Source organism: Sceloporus undulatus, chromosome 4, assembly GCF_019175285.1.
Source record: "Sceloporus undulatus isolate JIND9_A2432 ecotype Alabama chromosome 4, SceUnd_v1.1, whole genome shotgun sequence".
Lineage (NCBI taxonomy): Eukaryota > Metazoa > Chordata > Lepidosauria > Squamata > Phrynosomatidae > Sceloporus > Sceloporus undulatus.
Genome location: NC_056525.1, coordinates 180,020,323 through 180,043,489, shown reverse-complemented (window position 1 = coordinate 180,043,489; position 23,167 = coordinate 180,020,323). Strand labels below are relative to the sequence as shown.

Here is a 23,167-nt window from a genome sequence, read left to right as displayed (position 1 = left end):
CTATTATTATTCACTGTCCATTTATCAGTAAACAAATACTCTCTTGATTATTTATTCATACACAACTTGTTAGCCAATTAAAATGCTTCTCAATTTGTTTTCACATAGTATTCCTACACAACAATTCATTGCATTTGTTATGGAATAATAATTACACTAAATGTTTTTTAATTGACTTTTACAAAAATGTCAGACTAACACTAACTACACAAGTTCCTGTTTGCTGTATTGAGTGAGAACATTTAATTGCTTGGTATCTATGCAAAGTCACACCTCCTTGATGCACTTCCTTTTTCCACAGTGTGATTCAGATAAGCCACTTAGTTCCATCTGGTTTATGCCAAAAACACGTGGGATTGAGATTTGTTTTGACTGAAGCCTTTCAAATGTGTTTTCACCGAGTCCCTTAAAATGCATAATGTAGATTTCTGTCTATTTTTCATTCAGCCCTCCCAACCTGTTAACATATGAAGTGAAGCTGAAGTCATTTACTTCCCCCATTTTAGTCTATGCTGTCAAAGAGGGTGGCACTTGATGCTCAAAACAATCAGATAACAAAGGCCAGCACATTGAATTAAAAGCTTCACCTTCTATGTTTTGACTATTCTTACAGAAAGGACACCAACACCTTCAGCTTCACTTCAGCTTGCCAAAGATAATCCAAATCTACTGGTCTTAAATTGATCTAACAGAATTGTGCGGTAGGGGGAGAATGTGACCATTTACAACCAGTCCCTGGAAACAGCTGCTTGGAGCTTGGCACAGAGCTGTATCCTTAATGTGATGGATCGTTTTGAGTTCTGCTAGGTTTACTGTGCCTAAGGACTTGTTGAAAGACGCGTTGATGGATTTTATTTGTATGAATTAAGAACTGGAAAAACATCAATAGACCTACTGCCACTTCCTCATTTTGTATGAAACTGCCTAGTAATGCAGTTCTGCAAACAAATATTTGCAGTGAAGCAAGAGAAGGGGACAGAATTTGGAAAGAGTATGCAATTTAAAGCTGTTCCCTCTTTCAAATCCTGTCTAGAATGCAATATTTGCTTGGAAAGTTCAATACTAAAATATTTAATTTCTCCCTTGTTATGACTGAGCAATGTGCAGGGGCAGGGAGGGGCATCATTTGCAGAAGCATTTCTAAATGTTTATTGTAATATTAAGTTTCACCCTGACTGCATAGGACTCTGGGACACAAAGTGAACAGAATTTACACATGTGTAATTTAGAGTGTGCACAAGTGTTGATTTACTGCTCAGGAGCTGACTCAGTAGATCTAATCTAGTTCTGAGCTTAATTGATGTTATCCTGGTAAAGTTAATTCAACTGCATGTTTTTTTCTTGAAACATATTGGTTGGTTTATTCCAGAAATGCCCGTTTACAATTTGGAAACAATATAAAACATGGCCTAAATTCAACTGTTAGTGCCAACTAGAGTCAGTTCCTGAGCAGTCTATCAACACTTGTGTAAACTGTAAATTACAAATGAGTAAATTTCATGGGTCTGCTGTAGATTAGAGGCTGGGTTTAGTCCAGAGATGCCATCTATGAAGGGCCGTACTCAAAAAATGTAGCTAAATTTCTATATATAAGGCCAGATAAATGGTTTCCAAACTGTGGGGCAGGACCACCTGGAGGGGCAAAAGAGTTGCTCAAGGGAGTGGTGAGACTTGGAGACCCTCATCCCCCCTTCTCCTCTGCTCCCCAAACTATTTCTGTCTCACATATACACAAGAGAATGAATGCTTCTGTGTGACTGTGTGTGAGATAATAAATGAGTATGTGTGTGAGTTAAAGAATGAAAGGGCATGACTGAGTGTGTACATATCTGCGTGTATGAGACAGTATGTGTAAAATTTAAACATGTTAAGTATTGCATTTTATTTAAATGAAACTATTCTAATTTGAATGATATTTCCGTATGAACTATTAAAATATTAATATACATGAATACAGTATTTGAATGAAAATACGCAACCAAACAATTTTTTAAATTCATCTATTATGTCAAGCAGGGGTGTGTGTAAGATCTGCACGTAGATGTAAAGAAGGTGACAAGGGTAAAAAGTCTAAGAATAACTGGACTAGATTATTACTCTGAATTAGCAGGACAGAAAAGGAAAAAATGCATTAAATAAAATTTAAAATAAAATAAATGAAATGAAAAATAACATTAAAAATTCTATTTTGAAAAGACAGGAAAATCCACAGATATTCGTGTTTGTTTTCTCAAATGGCTTCTGGAGGTGATGAATGTTTTACTCTAAGCAGAAGACATTTTTTTCTGTTGATTAACTAAATAAGTTAAACTGTGATTAATGGGGGGGGGGGGATTCATTAATATGCTCCTAATACCAGAAGCATAAACATAACATGTCTAATGCTGTTAAACCTTGGACAAGTGATCTCCAACCAAAATGGTTGTCATGCCCATTTCAACAAATACATCTATGAAGCACAGTGCGTGACCTTATGCAATCTGTAACTAGAGTATGAAAAGCAGCTATCCGAAGATTATACAATCTTATTTTTTTTTCAAGCACAACATGTCATGTCTGACATTAAGCCAGAGCTCCTGAGGATCATGCTGCATATGCCAGCTGGCATAGCTAGTCTGCATTGTTCTCCATCTGGAGCTAGCAATTTCCTCCCTCAGCCTCCCCTTCTGACCATTTTCTCTACCTTCTGTAATTTACATAGGCTGGTACAGTACTCATCACAAGGCTTACAATCCATCAGCTTATTTCTGCGACTGTGAGTGGGATTTATTGCTCTCTGCTCACAGATTTGTTTCTCTCTTAGAGAAGAGCTCTGCTAATACAGTTTTTAATTAAAGTCAGAAAAACAATAACAAGCAGGAAGTGAAATTCTATTTTCCTTTCCTGTTTTTTAGTTATGGTTTCTCAGGACCTGAGAAATGAACTTCAACTTGCAGAATCCCTCACTCATTGTGGCTGTGCTTGACTGGGGGCATTCTGGCAGCTGTAATACAAAAAGTAACTGTTACAAGCTCTGCAGTCTGTCTGCCTGACCTATCTTACAAGAGTCACTTTGAATATAGAGAGGGATGGATCTCTTTTAGGAAAGAGAACCATTTATCTTCATAGTAGTCCAAAGCTGTTATCCCGTTAATGCCATACATGCTATGCTGCTAATGACATAAAGGTAAAGGTTTCCTCTTTGACTGTGATTGTCAAGTCGTGTCTGAGTGTAGGAGGCAGTGCTCATCTCATTTACTAAGTTGAGAGAGCCATAATTGTCAAAGACAACTTTGTGGTCATGTGGCCAATATGACTAAATGCCAAGGTGCACAGAACACTGTTACCCTCCTACCAAAAGCACTATCTATTTATCTACTTGTACTTTTACATGCTTTTGAACTGCTAGGTTGGCAGAACCTGGAACTAGTGATGGGAGCTCACTCTGCCACACATCACTTGGGTCTTGAATTGCCTATCTGCCAACCCTGCGGTTGTCAGAGTCAGCATCTTAATTGCTAAGCCACTGCATGTCTTGTGTATGTTAATGACATACACAAGTACAATTCCTTGCACATGTTTTTGTTTGTTTGTTTTTAGTTGTTGTGGAGGGTGGTATCCCCTTTCTCCCTCAACAAGGATGAAAGCTCTCCTCCTCAGGACTCATTATCTTGCTGTGATAGCCCCCCTGCTCTCTTTCACACACACATTTCCATAGCCAGACAGAAACCAATGACATCATCCACAGAGGACCCCAGTGGATCTAAACAGAAGATGTGAACATGCAACAATAATTCTGCATGGGAGACTATGGGAACACAGCCAGATGTTTATCCAACCCATCATTTCATCCATGGAATGGCAAAGGACAGGAGATTCTGCAGTGACATGTTGACTCTTGAGACTTGTGACAGGAGAGCCATAATGAAGTTCTGCATTCAGCTCTTATGCTATACATGACCATGTACAGATTGAGTCTCCCTTATCCAGAATTCTGAAACACCTTTGCTTTCTGATGATTCAGTGTACAGAAACATTGGTGTTTATCAGACGAGCTCTTAAAGAGGTACTATTCCAGTGTGACTCCTCTAGCTGCCTCCTGTTGCATGCTGGGATTGGCAGTTTTAAGGAGGGGTATTTAGAATTCTCAGGCAGAGAAGTTCAGCTCCTTAAAACTGCCAATCCCAGCATGCAACAGGAGGCTGCTAGAGGAGTCACACTGGAATAGTAGCTCTTTAAGAGCATAGTGTGATAAACATCATTGTTTCATGTACAAAATTTAAAATATTTCATAAAACTACCTTCAGGCTATGTGTAGAAGGTGTATATGAAACATAAATGAATTTTGTGTTTAGACCTGGGCCCCATCTCCAAGACTTCTAATTATGAACATATATGTAATTACAGTGCGCCCGCATCATACGCGGGCATGCTATACGTGGATTTGAGCTGGTATGACAGATCTCATCTGACAGGCTGTTCCATAGTCTGCAGAAAAGGTCCTCTGGGACACCGCAACTGTTCTGGTCTTCACCAGTTGTAACAAATTCTTCCCAGAGGACCTGAGGGTGCGGGGTTGATTGTACGGAAGAAGGCAATCCTTAAAATAAGTTGGACCCAAGCCATGAAGGGCTTTATAGGTCAAAACCAACGCCTGTCATGGCCAGCCAAGATCAGCTCTCGAAGGATGAGGAGGAGGATGAGCCTCCTCCAGAGCAAGAGCTGATTGAGGCAACGCCAGGTGTTGTTCCTGCCCTGCTAGGTCCCAGCTGTGATCCTCCAGCCTCAGAGGAGGAGGTTCAACCAGGTCCTAGTGCCAAAGAGAGGCTTCCTTCGGTACCACTGCCTAGTGGTGACTCTGGAGATGAAGCTTGCCTGCAGGTGCCTTCTTACAAAGAGAGAAGAGCCGAGAGTGTTTGCAGACGCAGATCACAGAGGATTGCCGAGAGGCAATTAGCTAACCAGCCTCAGGTGGCACGAGGGAGAGTTTCCCTTACTTAAGTGGGAGAGAGACTAATGCTGGTTGCTAGAGTTTATTGCATGATCCCTGGCGTGATTGCTGCTAGCACTAGCTCCTAGTACCTAGATTCTTTGTTACCTTGACCTCGGACCGGACTTCGTTATCTCTTGGCTGTTTTGACCCTGGACTGTTTGACTACGCTGTTTCCCAGTATCCTGACTTCGGCTTGACTTTCGGAACGTTGGAAATCTCTGGAATCCTGACTTCGGCTCGTATTCTTGACCTGCCCTTGGACTGCTTCTTTGCAGGGTCTGCTTTACTTCCACTAAACTAAAGGCTCTGTTATCAGCTACGGTCAGTGTTCCTGGCAGCTTTCCCGGACAACGCCTTATACTGCGCCCAGAAACTAATGGGCAGCCAGTGAAGTGATTTTAAAATAGGTATAATATGGTCATTTCTGGTTTTACCTGCGACCAAACTAGCTGCCATATTTTGAACCAACTGAAGTTTCCGGACTGGGTACATGGGTAGCCCCATGTAGAGTGCATTGCAGAGGTCGGGTTGTGAGGTTATCAGCTCATGATGCACAGTTGCCAGGTCCCCCCGTTCCAGGAAAGGATGCAGCTGGTATATCAGCCAAAGCTGATAATAAGCACTCCTGACCATCATATTTACTTGATTTTTCATCTGAAGCGACAGGTCTAGGAGCACCCCTAGACTGCGAACACAGTCCTTTGAGGGGAGTGTGACATATCTAGGACTGGTTGATGTATCTCAGTACCTGGATTAGGGGCCCTTACTGTGAGTACCTCCGTTCTGTATGTATTCAGTTTTAATAAGTTTTTACTCCTCCAGTTCATTACTGCCTTAAGACACTCATTGAGAGGAGAGATGCCATCAAAATTTAATATTAAATTCAAGAAATGTTTTAAAGAGGTTGGTTGTTTCCCCCCCTACCAACTGGAAATAGATATAATTCTTTTCTGTTGGTTCTCTGGGAAGTATTTGAAGTAGGCAGAACATAATTATCAGGTTGGAATGTAGCCAAGTCATCATATTAACACTTTTCTGATAGTACGAGTGTCAAACTTATTTCTAGGCTATGGCAAAGTCTGTTTTAAACTTTAAAAACCAATGCTGCTCAGTACCCTTTTCATCTCTGACATTTTGAACACCTGGTTTTAAACAATATAGCCTTATTCCGGCATTACCCTTTCACACTATTGATATTTGATATTTGTCTTCTGTGTTAAAAGCAGAAGACAAATTGGAAAGAATTCCAACTTCACCAATGAAAAACGATCAGATAATGTCTCTGTGAATTCACTATCCTATGTATATATCAGGAAATAGTGTGAATATCCACACATACATAGATTAGAATTCTGAACGTGCAACAAGCAATCACAAACAGGTTCCTGAAAGAGATTTACCCAAAAATGTGAAAAGTTATTTGTTTGGACTTCTATTTTCTAGTACGATAATAACTTTTGGAAGCTCTGGATTTTGCAGATACCTTAGAAGAGATCATGAATCAATCATGAAATATTCAGATCACCTGTCTTTCCCTTTGAGAATGATAAATGATAAACTACATTCATCACATTCATGGGTTTTCAGAACCCACCTTCACACAAATAGCTCAAACAAACAAAATACCACAAGCATGATTAGAGATTTTAGAAAATCTACATAGTGTTGACAAATAAATGTTATTTATCCTGAATGCCGAACTTGTATTAAGGGTTGTTCTGTGCAATAGAGCCTAGCTGTGCAAGTATGATGTGAAAGGTTGCACAAACCATCTCAGAAAATTAATTAACACAGAATGAGAAAAACAGGGCAGGCAGTGCCAATAGATAACCATCTGTATTTGTCTCCCTTCCAAAAGACATGATATAAAGACCACTGAGAATCCTAAGGCGGACAACAGCCAGTCTTAAACTTTTTGCGACAGTCTCACATCTCTGCTAGTTCTGCACTGTTTCATGTCACCTTTATTAAATATGGCTTGCCTTTTTTCAATAAAACTGCCAGAGTCTTTCACACGACATGGAGGTGAAAGGAAGGAAATTCTGATCAAAATAATAAACTTAATATCAGAATAGCATTTCACCTGTTTTTTTTCAGCCTTAATAACAACTCATACTGCTTCTGAAATACACTGTCTCAGAGAAAATTGTGAAATCTAGACTTGCTAGACTTGCATTTGGTATGTTTATGTCTGTGTCTGATCCCATGTAAGTAGGGTTTGCCCTGGTTAGTACTTGGGTGGGAGATTGTCAATGAATACCAATGAATACCAAATACTGTAGGCTGTATTTCAGAGGAAGAAACTAGCAAAACCACCTCTGGCATACCTTTCCTAGGAAAACCCTGTGAAATCAATAAGTTGACAGGTGACTTGAAGGCAGGCGTGCATACACAAAAACCCACACACATATACTAAATTATTGTGTTGTATTTTTTATTGATGGGAAAAGAGTATGTGGGAATTTTCTGACCCAGACTCCAAAACAAGTTGGCTTGCCTTGGGAACTACCGTATGTACTTTGACTTAAGGAAGGGGTTGCCATTTGCTGCTCTCCCTTGGGCAGCAGAATGTCTGGGATCAGCCCTGGTAACAGCATTTGTGTAACAGAAAGAAAACAGAAAGATAAACCACCTCACTTCTAATTTGATTGGACTCTTGATTTTTTATCATTCACCTTCCCATTTAATATTTTGTACCAACTGCAGTATCCAATTAGCAGAAATCAGCAGGGATATGGACTATGTCCTGACTGACAGGATGGACGCTTATATTCAAGTCAATACAGGATAAAAGTGTGTCACTGACTCCCTTCCTTTAGCCTGGACTCCCAAAATGTAGGTTAATGAGCTTCTTGGTAAACTGTCCAAAAGCTACCATTGTACAAGATAATGAAGAAGCAAGGAACAGCTTTTAGTTCATTAACAGGTTCCAGCAGATACCAGCTTCACATGCAAATACTATTTTCTTCTAAAATAATTATAATAGCTGGAATATTATAATATCAGTCAAAAGGTGCTGCTCATGGAGAAGAATACAAAGACTGGCATCTTACCAAAAATAATATAATAGAGGAATTGCTTCTGAATGTACTTGCACTTGTGAGCCTCTATCGGTTACCATTAGTTATGTTTGTTCAAGTTGTACAAATTTCTGTTCCAAAGTAAATTTGTTTAGCCTGGTCATGTGTGCGCAGTGAAGGGGCTTCATGTTATATGCAGAATTTTCAGTTTATTTAGTAAGAGACTCAAAAGAAAACTGAATGATGAGGAAGGAAGATCATTCAGTTTGTGGCTAGAGTGCTCAGGTTTCAAACCAGATTGAAGAGCTGATGAGCAAGGCCTTTGCCACACAAACTAGATCTATTTTTGAACACAGGAAGTTGCCTTGTTGATCTATCCAGCCCAATATTGTTAACTCTGATTGCCTGCAGCTCTCCAGGGTTTCAGGCAGGGTTCTTGCCTAGTCTAACTGAAGATCTCTGGTATTCCCTGGTGGACTTCTATTAACCAGGTCCAAGCCTGCATAGCTTCTGAAATAATAAAAATAAAAATAATAATGATAAAAATAATAATGAGGAGGAGGAGGTGGTGGAATGTTCAGGAGCAAATGATATATACTGTAATCCTTTTAGCTCTCTCCATGCTTCTCACATAACTTTGCCCATTTCACAATGTTAAAACGACCTGGCCTTTTCAACAACAGCAGCAACGGAAGAGAGAAAAGGGAATAAAGAGGAGGAAGAAGACCAGCAGCAAAATGTCTATTTCTGAGATAATTACTAGAAAGTTTGCTTTGTTTTCTTTGAAAGGTTTCAGGGTCCTGCATGTTTCATATGATACTTCATAAGATACATGTTTTAGTTCTTTGAAACTTGATGAAAACCTGCTCCCCTAAACCACTTTTTATATCTGAATCGTTCCAACCAGAGTTTACATAATTATCGTTCAGGATGTGCCAGACCATCTCATGCAATTACAGTTTCATTCATGTAATTACTTTGCTTACCTCCCACCCATCCCATCTCTGTTTCTAATTTCTCTCTTAACCATGACAATAAGATGGGGGACATATATGCGTATTATATGCAATAAAATGCTGAGATGGAAGAGGTAGCATCAACAATGTACTTCAGTGATAAACCTTGAGATGGATTTGTTCTTCCCTAGATAACCAAAAGTGCCTGTGGATTTTGGTCCCAGTATTCCAGCACCCAAAAGGATACATACTAGCCTCACAAAAGACTGTCATTCTTATACAACAACCTCTGTGTGGGACATCTGCAGGCAGTAGTATTTAATATCTTTTATGATAGAATGATTACTCAAATATATTGGCAGCTGTCCCAGTTGTTCCAATTGAAAAAAAAAGCCAGCATATCACTAAAGTCACAGCAGGTAGACATTTATTTTTTCATTGCTCCTTTTCCTTCGTCCACAGAGAGTACACCCAATACAAGCTAACAAAAAGTCACATAAAGAAAGCTTTCCCTCAGGCAAGTATATTGCAAGCTGTTACATATCCATATACCTGTATTTAAAAAGCCAATTGTTTTACCCCTTCAAATATAAGAATATTAAATATGACCAAATTTTGGAAAGAAAACATTGGAAAGGTGGGGGGGGGCTTATGTTCGTATCTGAAAAAACATGCATGAATGCACACACCTACACACACACACACACCAGATACTATTTTTCTTATTTTGCTTTCATTTAAATATCCAGTGCCTTGTAAGTATAGTTATTATACAAACATACACAATGAGAAAAGCATGGCATTCATTAAGCTGCCAAATAAACAAAGTAGCAGCAGTGGCAATAGCAATCAAAATGTCAGTCAATCTTGGTGGTGGTGACAACATGTGGAGGAATACAAATGTTCTACCTATTACTTTTCAAGAAGCAAGAGGCTTAACATAATTGGAAAATGAGCCAGGTAACAATATGGAACCTATGTACTGTGACGTCAGGGAAAGCTGCTCCCCAGCCCTGTGGATTTCATAGCTCCTTAAAGCCTTTCAAAGACAACATACTAAGTCAGTTCATCACAAAATACATTTTTTCAGCATTTAATGCCCACAATGAGTAATGTGTGATCATTACTCATATTTGCATTTGGGTGTGAGCTCCAGATGGGGAGACTAAGCAAAGTTATAGAAATGTGGAAATCTGAGCCGACTCTTGACAATGATGTATTATGAGCTTTGTTAAGATGGTCGATGGGAGGAAACTGCTGTAAAATATAAGAAGCCATCTGATGGTCATCACGTTCTCACCTGCTTGCCAGCTATCTGCAGGATACCTATCTCTTTTTCTTCCTTTAAAGCTTCCTGAAAAGATGCTGCTTTGGTAGGTCTTCACTTAGCAAAGCCTTCCTTTATCCTACATGCATGCACAAACAATAACTCTTGTCCACAATAACCTCTTCTTATCCTTTGCTCTTCCATTCCCTCTTTTTGCTGTTGTGGTATATATATATATATAAAATTTATTTGGTCATTGACCAGCAAGACTGTTGTGGTATGTTTCCTTCCCTTCCTTATATACATTTTAAAATATCTATCCCTGCACCATACAGCCACCTTAAAATGGGGCACTGGGTTATATATACTTTGAGCATTAGATACATAAAAGAGTATTACGGTACATTCCACAATGAAAAGGGAAAACATGCTGTTGGCTCCAAAGAGCCAATAAAGACCTGCCTAATTTACAAACCTCCAGATAGCTACAGCTGTTAGAAAGCTGTTGTTCTACATATGTTGTTCGACAATTGCCAGAGATCCAGTAATACAGACGTTGTAGATTAATAACATCTGGAGACCTGTACATTCTGCATCTGCTACACAGATTCAGTGCCTATGCAAAGATGTAGGGGCATATTTTTTAAATAATAAGAAAATGGGTAAGAGGGAGTTGGTTGGTTAGGGCTGCTAACAGTTTATACTATCTTGAAGAAAGGGTTCTGGTTAGACAGAATTGAATAATTCCCTTGTTGGTGCTCAAGTGTCCACTCGATAGAAGCTCTGATCTAAAAGAAATGACGAGGCTCAAGGCAAACATCAATTGATCTTGAGACTTTCACATATTCTGCAACATAAGAAACAACACCAGATTCCTTGAACCAAATTGATTGTTGAACCAAACAAGAGCACAATATGAATTTGTCTAACAAACAACAACTGCAATAACTACCTCAGCCTCTGACTTGAATAGGAAAAGAATTCAATAGACTCTGAATAAAGAAGGAATTGAGATATCACAGAATGGATATACTATGATACAAGCATGAGCAGAAACATAACAAAAAATCTTACACTGTACCTTTTATGTTTATAGAGTAAAAAGTGTTGTATTTAGGTATGATGAATTAGGCTGCAACTTTATATGCACTTATCTGGCAATGTCTCCTGTTGAACTCAAAGGGACTTACATCTGAATAGAAAGCTGTGCACTATTCTGTTACACACAATGCTGTCACCAGGCACACCCTCTACTATCTGCCTTGTACTAGGAAAAATCTTGCTGAAGGTCTCTGCTACAAACTCTTCCTATTTGATAGACATGTTCCATTATCTGTATCTCTGTGGAGCTTGAATTCAACAATCAAAGGTCAACAAATGAAAAGAACATACCACTGTACATGAAGTCACCTAACTATCTGATCCAAGAAGTGCTCTCTAGAAAAAACATTTGAACGCAGTTCCTACAGCTCTAATTTGCAACTCTGTGTATGTGCTTTTGAGTTATGGTGGGACCCTAAATTTCATAGTTTTTTTTTACAGAATCATTAAAATTTGTTCTGAGAACTTTCGCAAACACAATAGAATCTAACACTCTGAACCATACAACACCACAGTGAACCTTCTACTAAATGAAAAGTAGGTTCGTCAGGGTGAAAACAACCAGTGTTGAGACAGCAACATTAATTCTTTAGGAATAACCATTTAAATAGTTCCACTCTTCAATGAGCTGTCTGGTCCAAATAAATGTCATTCCAACAGAGAATCAGTCTTATTGACAGTGTAAGTAAATACAATACTAACTGCCAACTTACTGGGCGCAACTACAGCAAAATCATTCTGGCTCCTTTCCCCACTTACTAAAGCTAGGTGAGGAAAACCACAAATGGTTTCAGCTGGCAGACACAAAATGATACAAGATCAAGTCTGTGAACTAACATAATGCCTTATATTTATTGCATCTTAGCAAACAGCTGGCTACAGGTGATAGTAAAGAAATGGACTGTGACTCTAAATGCAGGGTAGGGGCTTTAGCATTCACCCTCACCATGGTCCCAATCAGACCTCCCAGTGCCAGCTATTTTCACTAGAAAGAAAGCTTCAACTGGTGCCAATAAGAACTTTCCTTTCAAGGCAAATAAGCAGACAGCACCCACTTGATAATTTTGGCATGGGTTCATGGCAAAAAAAAGTTAAACTCCCCCTTCCTATGCTCCTAGGTTGAAATGGGCCCTACTACACTAGCAATTAGTTTTGAAACACATACTCCACAAATAACACTATATAGTTTGGCCCTGAAATGTAGAAACACAGAAACACTCAGTGACCAACTGTATGGAAGGTTATACCTTTAATAACATGCAGGCTGAGTCTCTCTTATCCAGAATTCCCAATTTCAAAATACTCCAAAATCCAATATTGTTCACATGGGTGGCTGAGATAATGTCACCTTTGCTTTCAGATGGTTCAGTTTACACAAACTTTGTTTCATTCATAAAATTATTCAAAATATTGTGTATAAAAATACCTTCAGGCTATGTGTTTAAGTTGTACAGTATACCATATGAAATAAAAATAAATTTCATGTTTTGTTGGGTCCCATCTCCAAAATATCTCATCATTTTTAAAAAAATATTTCAAAATCAAAAAACAAGCAAACAAACAAAACACCCATCCAAAACCCAAAACTCCTCAGGTCCCAAGCATTTAGGATAAGGGACTCAACCAATAATAATCAGGTGCTGTAGGTTAGATTGGAGGAAAGCCATGGCAAACCTCCTCTGAATAAATCTTGCCAAGAAAACACTATGACAGGCTCAGCTTACATCACAGTAAGCTTAAAGGGACAACAACAGAGTACCAAAAACGAGATCTCAATTTTTTCTAACTTTCTTGGAAAGCTAGTCCAGCAAAAAAATAAAAAATAAATAAAATCCTCCAATTATACAGCTATTAAAGATGTGTTTCCTTATCAACAAACAGTGTGGCAGATTCCCTCTCTGTGGCGGATTCCCTCTCTATGGTAGATCTGGGCAATATCTGTAGAAACAGTATTTCCTTCATGCATTGTCATCTTCCCCACTATACTTTTTGCAGGCTATTATCATCTGACACAGTTTTACTGATGTTGCCAGGAAGCATCATTAGAGCTATACTATGGTGGAGTTTAGTCATGAATTAATGTTAGTTCAAAATATAGGAATATTACAGGAACACAGTTTTTAAGAGCAGATCCCTGTGACAAACACCTCGAAGGTATCCGTACAGACAAGTATACTACCCACATCTGCAGCATCACTGCTAATGTTCTCTTCATTACTTCTCCATTACTCACTCAAGTGATGTTGAAGTACTTTGAAAGGTGACAATTAGAATTCTTCTTTAGCACTGAGGTCATGGAAGTCATTACTTCTAAGAACTATAATAGGCCACTACTAGTTGCTTTATTCACCACTTTGAGGCCATTTTAGAATTCAGTCTGAAGTGGTCAGTTGCATGGTTTTTTTCTATCCATTCAGCAATGCCAATCAATATGTCCTACAGTCAAGACAAGTGTCCTCTGTGAGCTTTCATTGATGAGTCACAATGCTTCTTCAAGGTATATTATTACAGTGGCCAGCAATACCTTAAATGCATGGGTTATTATTATCGTTATATCCTGTTTTTACCCCAGTTTGGAATTCAAGGAGGCTTACAACAGTTAAAACAAACACAAAAATTTTAAAAAAGTAATTAAATAATCAAAGAATTAGAATCTTTTAAAAACATAAGCCATTTAAAAGAAAGCAGCCACTAGAAACTGAGAGCCAGGATGGTGCAGTGGTTTAAGCATTGGACTGATTCCGTAGACCAGGGTTCAAATCTCGACTCAGCCATGTAAACTCACTGGGTGACCTTGGGAAAGTCCCATTCACTCAGCCTCTGAGGATGGTAATGGCAAACCTCCTGTAAAGAAACTCGCCAAGAAAACTCCATCACAGAGTCACTTTAGTGTCACCCTAAGTTGGAAAAAACTTGAAAGCACACAACAAGAAAACACAGCCCAATATCTGAGGCCCATTCTCCCATAGCAAATGGTCATCAAAGGCATGCTGAACAAGAAAATCTTCATTTGCTTATGGAAAAACAGTAAGGAGGGTGCCAGTCTACCTTCTTGGAAATAGGAATTTCAGAGTCTGGGAACAGTCACTGAGAAGACCCTTTCCCATATTTCCCCAGATTAGCTGTCAGGATGGTGAAACATGCACACACACACATCGAGAGAGAGAGAGAGAGAGAGAGGCCTCCCCAAAAGATCTCAAAAACATGGGCAGATTGGTGTGGGAGAATATGGTCCTTCAGATAAGCTGGACCTGAATCATTTTATTTTCCAGCTTGTTGCTTATTGGTGTATCTTCCATTACTAGGTAGGCCAGAAGTGAGCAACTACCAACTTTGGACCATAGATAACTGTCAGACTACTGTCTGATTTTCAAAAAAATCACTAACCTGCAACTTGTTCATGCCCTTGGTGTGAATGATTTATTCCATCCCTCATAACTCAGAAAAGACAGGGAAACTCTGGAATGACCTGCCAGATGAGATCCGTCAGATAACATCATTAGACAGCTTTAAAAAAGCAGTCAAGACGGATCTCTTCCGGCAGGCCTTTCCAGATTAACCATCCCGGCCCAGGTTCCCTGTTTCCCTCATTCCTCCCGTGGCCCCATCTTAGAGATGGTTGAGGATCAACAGAGGGATATCAGGGTTTTTAGTTTAGAGTTTTTAATTGTTGTTTTTATGCTTTGATATTGTGTTTTTAATATGTTATACTGTTTAATACTGTCTTAAGGGGGGGGGAGGGATAAAGTGTTTTTAATTGTTATATTTTATATTTTATTTTTGTCAACCGCCCGGATTGGTTTGCCATAGGGCGGTATAGAAATAAATATTATTATTATTATTATTATTATTATTATTATTATTATTATTAAGGAGGAAAGAGAGAGAAGCTGACAGAAAGATATATGTAAAAAAGTGATCTCTATGTTACCCACTACCAACATATGACCCTCAACAGGTGTCCTGCAAAGGCATGTGGCTTTCAACAGAAATAAGGTTGCCAACTATCCTGCTCTAGAACTGGCTGTAGTTCTGCATGCCTCCAAGTGTTTTTGATACCCCACACTGGCACTCATTACTGCTATACCATAAGCTTTGCTGAGGAGGGAGGCTGCCACAAAAGACCAAGACACCAAATTGGAAGAAAGGCCACAACTTTATTAACCAAACAGCACAGGGGTAGGGTTGGCCCAAAGCATGAGGTCTGGATCTGGATCATCACCCAACCCCTGATTCGTCAATGAACCAATTTGCTTGGTCACAGCCAAGCTTTGGGATGATATAGGGGCCACGAAAAGCGCCCTCAATAAGACATGCAACCAGTCGATCGCATGTTTGCTATTAAGCCCCTAGTCACCGGGAGCTGCTGAATTGATGTGGCCCCCGCAATGGCCACACTGCATGCCCTCAGTGCTCCTGGGTCACAAAAGACTCCCAATCCAGTGCTATGCAACCCACCAGATCCATGACCTATGCTACCTCCACAAAAGGCTGTTCCAGGCAGGAACACCTTCCGCCAACCCGAGAAATCGAACCCAACCTAAAGCCCAGAACAAGAGTCCATATGTGGCCAAACATAGCCAGAAAAGGCTCCAAATTTCCACCTGTCCAGCCTCTTGATGGATTCAACTGACATCCCACTGTCAGCAGCCGAAGTTGCTGTGCCAATGGTATGCAGCAGAGAAGCATGCCAGCCCTTTTGCTGCTAGAGTACAGCATCCCCTCGTAGCCAATGACAGAACTGCCCCCCAATGCTATCCAGACTTATTCTTTGGTGATGGTAAAATTCAAATCCCCATCACTGGACATATGGGGAGTCCTTGGGCTGATGTGCAACCCTACCAGGTGAAGTTGATGGAAGACAGCATCCCAAAGGTTATATAGTGCAGATGTAAACAAAGAAAATAAAAGTGTGACAGCATGATCCATCTCCATCCTAACAGTACAGTAATGAGAACTCTGCAAGGAAGTAAGCAACAGAGCCAAATTCATCACCTCATCTGTTCTCAGTCTTCATGCCTTTTCCAAACTTTAAACTGCAAAACCAAAGCAAAAAGGATCCAACAAGGTCAATAATTCAAGCTCTTTCACACCACTGCTCAATATTTGGCCATTATGATAACAATGACTCCCAAGCCCATTTGCTTGGCAGCAGAGGCACAGCCCACTACACCCACCCTTGGGACAGGCTTTCTAAACCATTAAAATGTTCTCTCATTATCATCATTTATAGGGAAACCTCTTGTACTCTAGCTGTGCTCAGCAAAGTAAATGTGTAGCTGGGCCACAGGAGGTCAGCTAGAAATGCATTAGAAAATCCTTGAGGCTTGTTCCCAATAAACCCCTATAGCATGGAGACTTCCTCAAACTGAATGCTCAAAGCACCTGTTTCTTGCAGCAAGGCAGATGCCAATTTGCCCACAACCACAAACTGTACAGAAGAATGCTTTCTACCAGCCCACTAACCAATTTGCATTGCTTAACTATACCAATGAGTAGCAGGGAGATGCCTACCGCATCTCTATGGATGCAGGCATGAGACTTTCCCAAACCTATGTGGGGAAGGCGAAAAGGATGACAGAGAATTTACCTGTTTCTTACTGTGCATATATGGTTGTCCACTGAGCTATGGCTGCCTCCTAACTGCAACTGAACAGTGTGCCCCTCAGAATGTTGTTGCTGTGTGCCTTAAATTCATTTCCGACTGATGGAGACTCTAAGGCAACCTATCACAGGATTTGTCTGAGGCTGAGAATGTGACTTGCCTGAGATCACGCAGTGGCTTTCCATGGCTGAGTGGGGATTGGAACCCAGGGCTTCTGGAGCCCTAGTTCAACATTCAAACCATTGCACCATGTTGGTTCCCACTATTCAGAACAGTCTTCTCATCTGATCAATTTCAAATCTGCTCTATGCACATGCCTTAGTCTTAATATGAAGTGAAGGTTATAACTCTACAGTCTTCTGGAAACAAAAGTAGGAACTCTAAATCGTGCAGGGTAACCTACAACCCTGTGATCATTCTGAGGGGCTCTCCAGAATGCCCCAAGGCGCGGCATGCAGCTGCCCCTTTACTGGACAGACGGGGCTGCAGCAACCTCACGCCGTGGGCCCAATCTGGCCTCTGGAGAGCACAACAAGGAGCCACAAAAAACAGCTCCTTTTTGCGCCCTCCAAGGGGTGCCATAGCCATGGTGGCACACCTTTATGACACCCCCTCAGTGCTGCATCATGTGGATGCAGCACTGGAGACACGTCATGATGGCATGCGCCATATGCACTGGTGTGTGCCAAAATGGTACCATGGGGGCAGAGTTAGGGCATCCAGTGTGAGGACGCTGCACCCTGACTCCACCCACAGTCCGGCACAAAGTGTCGGTCTGTATAGGCCCTGGGAGAGAGAAAGAGAGAATCCACTTTAATGGCTACAAGATTAAAATTATCTACAGCAGTGCTACTGAGCGGTGGTCCCTATACTGGTGTTGGTCCACAAGCTATTTGGTTTCTGGCCCGTATACTATTTCCAGGAAAGAAAGAAACAACTGTAACCAATGGGCACAAATATCACACTGCTATAATACTGGAGAGGCAGTGTGGTGTAGTTTGGTTTGAACGTTGAGCTACGACTCTGAAAATTAGGGTCTGATTTCCTGCTAGTCCATGGAAACCCACTGGGTGATCTTGGGTGATAGGTTTGCCTTATGGTTGCCATAAATCAGAAAAGGCATATAAGAAATAATAACTTGGCACAACGGAGGGAAAACAATGGCAGTTCCTCACACTAGTATCCTAATAAGCACTGATCTACAGTTCTTTTATAGTTGAATCTTTAACTGCAATAATATTGATTTATTTACTTATTTGGTGTCATATTTATATGACCATGTGGCTGGGGGATTGTGGGAGCTGTTGTCTTAAGAATAATAATTTTAGTCTAGTAATAATAATAATAATAATAATTTCAAAATCTGTGTAGGTAGGCAAATAATATGTGGTTATTTCGATTACATATACTTTGGCTTAACTATTGTGTGACTATTCCATAACCTTTACACTCCTTACTTTCTGGTTTTGAAAAGCAATCAAATTATCTGATTCTAAACAAAGCCTTGGGTGAAACCACATACATTTGTGTTCAATAATTATTAGATTAGCAGTAATTAATTTCAGAAATCAGCTTTGGCCTGTCCTAAAATCTGTCTAATCAAAAGGAAGTCTCATTGAGTTCAGTGAATACTTAACTTCCTGGTAAATGGTCACGTTATTGCAGCCCAAATTGACTGTGCTCATAATAACCATCTTGGAGTAGAATAGTAAGCAATATTTTACTCTTTGATTTCTATCATTGACATGAATTGGCCTTTCAGTTTCAAAACTGCAAGAGTACTGTGCTAAGTACTGTAGGCTTCCAGCTAAAAAGAAGGAGGAGAAGAGATCTCAAAATGACTCAAAGGTTACCATGTTTTCCAAACTGTCTTTTAGTTTGTAAATATTTCCCCAAACAGCATGGCAACAGCAAACCAAATACAAAACACTCTTATCATGGGCACTTACTTCTTTAAACTACTTGTATCTTCCCAGAGAGCTTACAAAAAAGCAACCCAGTAAAATAAAGACATTCTAAAACAAACAATTGTTTAAACAATAAAACCCCGTAAACAGCTGAAATGCTCTCAGTGAAGTAGCACTACATTCAGTCTTGGGATCTAAAATTATGGCTGTGTTCATTTTCAATCTCGCTAACATGTGCAAGAGTTGGGAAACTCGTATCTTTCAAAGCATGATGATTTATTTAATTCTACCTTATTCTGCTCCATTTAACTTATAATCACTCTGAAGCAGGAATGAATCCCCCAGTATGCGGTGATGGATAAAAATATCAGCATATTGCAACTGTCAGGAAGGAGCTGAGCGAAGGCCAAGCCAAGCAATTAAACAATCCACGTAGGCCTGCGCTGCTCCATGCAGAGAACCATTTCATAAATGAGCTGGCATGACTGCTATGCCCTTCAGCAACTGTGACAAACCAGCCCTGGCAGCAACCACAGCACTTGTTCCCAAGTTCAAACACTTGGTGAAGAAAGGTGTACCAAAATGTTCAACCGACTCACAAGCAAGATGCCTCACTACCTGTCACTCAAGCGTCCAAGGTGTTCCACCAAGCCCCGCAAAGGCAGTGTGCAAGGATATCTGCCCACCACCCAAATGAGCATGTTATTGTTATTGTTATTATTATATATGTTTGTGTTTGCAAGTTAGGGCAACATTCTAGATCTTACATGGACTGCAAACCCCACCATCTATTGCCTAACTAGATATGCAGGGGATGATAGGAGGCATGGCCTTACAACATTTGGAGGGCCCTTGTGTTGTCTATACCTGATGCAGCTTCAAAGCCAGAAGAAACCCATTTCTTCTCAAATACCAAATTTTGGTTGAGGGTAGGATTCAACCTGAGTTAGAAACACAACTGACATAATTTAACAACAGTTAAAATTATATTCTTGACTAGACCAACTGAGCTTGGTCAAGGTGAGGAATATGCAAGCTCTTAGTATCCCAGAACATCTTTGGGGCCAACACTTCATGGTTGGCCTTCTGTTGCTTAGTTCCAACTAGAGTAGGCCCACCGAATCAACTGCTGAATAGTAAGTCAACATAGTTTTTTGTGGGGTTTTCAGCCACAGATGCTGATGAAACGTCAGGAATAAACTCTTCTAGAACATGGCCATATAGCCTGAAAAACCCACAGAAAACTCTGGATGCCAGCCATGAAAGCCTTTGACTTCACAGTAAGTCAACAGCTCAGCAAATCCAGATGATTCAATGAATTTACTCTTAATCGAGACTATCACGACAATTTAGGCCTTCCTGTCCTCTGGGACAAATAGTGCAACCTCTAGCTATTATTATCTCCCTATGGCGGGTTACATACCGCTGAGAAACAGCACTGTCCTGCCGCCGCCGCTTGCGGCGTCCGGGAGCCGCAGCTGCCACACCGCAGGGCTCCTGGACACTCAGAGGAAGGAGCGTGGAAATTGCGCTCCTTCTTGGGCCCTGGAAGAGGCACCGCAAGTGCCAAAGGGCGCACTCGCAGCGTCACTTCCGGTGCGCCATGTGTGGACGCAGAGCATCCGTTACGTCAATATGGCGGCGGCCGTGTGGAACGGCCGCCACCATATTGTACGTATTGAATACGTATTAGAGTTAGGGGGGTGCAGAAGCACCGCTCCTTCCTAACCCTAATACATATTCAATATGTATTTTTGGCAGTCTATGGCCGGTTACAGACCAGCACTTGGGACGTCTGCAGGACGTCCCATTTTAAAAAAGAGGCGTCTCTTCTAGACGCCCCTGGCTCTAATATGGACTCTGTCTGTACAATATGGTGCCGGCCGTTCCACACGGCCGGCGACATCTTTACGTATTGGATGCATAGCGTCCAGATGTGTCGCGGCGCTAATGACGTTGCGAGTGCGCCAGCGGCGCCTCGCGATGTCATTAGGGCACTGCAGAAAGAAGCTCCATTATGGAGCTTCTTTTTTGCTCCGCAAGGGAGCCGCGCGGTGTGGCTGCGATGGCTCCCTTACGGAGCAAACTGCAGTGGCGGCAGACCGCCTCAAAGCGGCGGTCTATAACCCGCCTATATATGGTACTTGAGACATCACCAAAACTGAGCCAACTTTTAGGCTGCATCCCACACTGCAGAATTAATGCAGTACAACACTCCTCAAACTGCCACGGCTCCATCCTACGGTATCCTGGGATAAGTAGTTTACTGTGCCACCAGAGACTGCCATGTGACAGAGAAGGGTAAGGGTCTTGCCAAACTACAAATCCCAGAGTCCTGTGGCACTGAGACATGGCCCTTAAGGAAGTGTCAAACCCCATGAATTGTGCAGTGTAGATGCAGCCTTCCCCTCAGCCAGCCAGGGATGTAGCCAAGGGGGGGGGGGTTCTTGGGGTCCGGACCCCCCTTCCATTAGAAAAATGAATGGTGTGTGCTGCTGCGCCGCTGCCGCGCTCAAGCCCCATTATAATGGTGGCAATTAGTCTGGACCCCCGCCCCTTCCTAAAATCCTGGCTACATCCCTGAGCCACCCCTCCTCTTCTACAAAACACTCCATCCATTACTTGAGTAGGTAAGCAACAAGAGATAAGGAACGGGGGCAGGGTGACCTGCCCAATATTTTAACCTTCTGGTCCAGGAGGAGTATCCAAATGTCCTCCATTCAGAGCTTGACTAAGAAGCATGAATGGAATGAGTGCTTGGATCTTCTCTTTGGTCCTGTCCTCCATTGTGCGTGGATCTCATCCTCCTTTGCGGTGAGGACCATCTGACCACCTTGGATCGGGGCCTCTGCCCTCCCTCTCTACAACCCAAAGCCAAGCCCTTCCCCTCCCAGGTGTGTGGGGCAGGAGCTGTCAACCTCAAACGGGACACACACAAACACACACACACACACCTACTCCTGCCCATCCCTTGCTCTCCAAAACCTATCTCTGAGGAAGGGAAAGGCTAGCCAAGGGGGAAAGAGGCGGGAAGGCAAGGGCTGCCCCTCACCTTCACCCTGGAGCCGCCTTCTTGCATTGCTCGGCCAAAACACACACACACAGTACACGCACAAACACACACAGAGGCAATGTGTTCTCTTCTGTACCTGCCCTTCCGTTGTCCCCACAGCGTTCCCTGCCTCTCTTCACACACACATTAAAAATCTCTCTCTCTCTCTCTCTCCACAAAGCCTCTGCCTTTGGCCCACAAAAGCCCCCCTGGCCCCCTTTCCCCTTCCTCCTTCAAAGAGGGCCCCCAAAGGAGGGCGAGGCAGCTCCAAAATGGAGGGCCATTCAAATATATCTGTGTGTCGGGGGGGGGGGGGGGGGAGACAATGCCAGCCACAAAAGGCTCCAAACCCAGCGAGAACCCCCCGCTTCTTGTGCTCAGGCTCAAAATGGAGGAGGCTGGAGACCTGGAGGGCTGCGTCCGGGAAAAGGAGGACCTGGGGAAGGGCCCACTAACCCCCGCCCTCTTCACTCACCTGGCTCCCTTCCGCCCAGTTTCAGGAGACAAAAGCCCTCTCTGGGTGCCTTGTTGGGGGTCTCTGCGGAGGAGGCTGGGGTCTGGGGCATCCAAGAGGGGCCAGAGGGGAGAAGCCCAGCCCAGGCCAGGGGCGGGGAAGCCCAGGTGCTGCTGCTGCTGCTGGTCGCTGACAGAGAAGGAGAGCCAACGCTTGCGAATGGGAGGCAGCAGCAGGGAAAGCGAGCCTCTGGTCTCGCTCTGAGGAGGAGCAGGTGCGCTGGAAGGTGGCTTCCTTCTCCAGTCCCTCTTCCTGGAGGGCTGACACAGGGCCAAGGGGGAGACCAGCCTCCCTCCAGCTGCTGGGGCCTCCGTCTTCCCCGCCTCAGAGGCGGCTCCTCCCGCCGCACCTTGGCCCCGACGGTGGGGCTCCGCCTGCCTCCATCTCTGCCTCCCTCTTCCCTGCCTCAGTCGAGAACCAGGAAGGAGGAAGACAGCAAGCCTCCACACCTGCCCCTCTCGACCCCTTCCCCTGGGTCTCCATTCAGGGCTTCAGGGCTCTTGCCCAACCCCCATAGCCCTTCCTTTGGGGGCTCGCATAATAAATACATACATAAATAAATAAATACTTTTGATGTTATTGCTATGTATTTTATTATTGTAAACTTATATTTTTGGGAGGGAGCTTCAGGGTTGGGGGTTTCAGGGCTTTCTGTTGTTTTTATTACCTTGTATAAACCAAAACGGAAGAGGCGGGATATAAATACATATTGATTATTATTATTTATTATTATTATTATTATTATTATTATTATTATTATTATTATTATTATT

General features: G+C 42.0%; 1 protein-coding gene across 1 annotated transcript in view; it reads right to left on the bottom strand.

Moving 5' to 3' along the window:
* LOC121928488 (myelin basic protein) overlaps window positions 1–22,703 on the bottom strand; it is a 143,556-nt gene extending 120,853 nt beyond the window's left edge. Inside the window, exon 1 of the mRNA XM_042463267.1 lies at window positions 22,356–22,703. The gene's annotated coding sequence lies outside the window, so the exon portion shown is untranslated. The remainder of the gene's footprint in view (window positions 1–22,355) is intronic.
* Window positions 22,704–23,167: the final 464 nt, after the last annotated feature.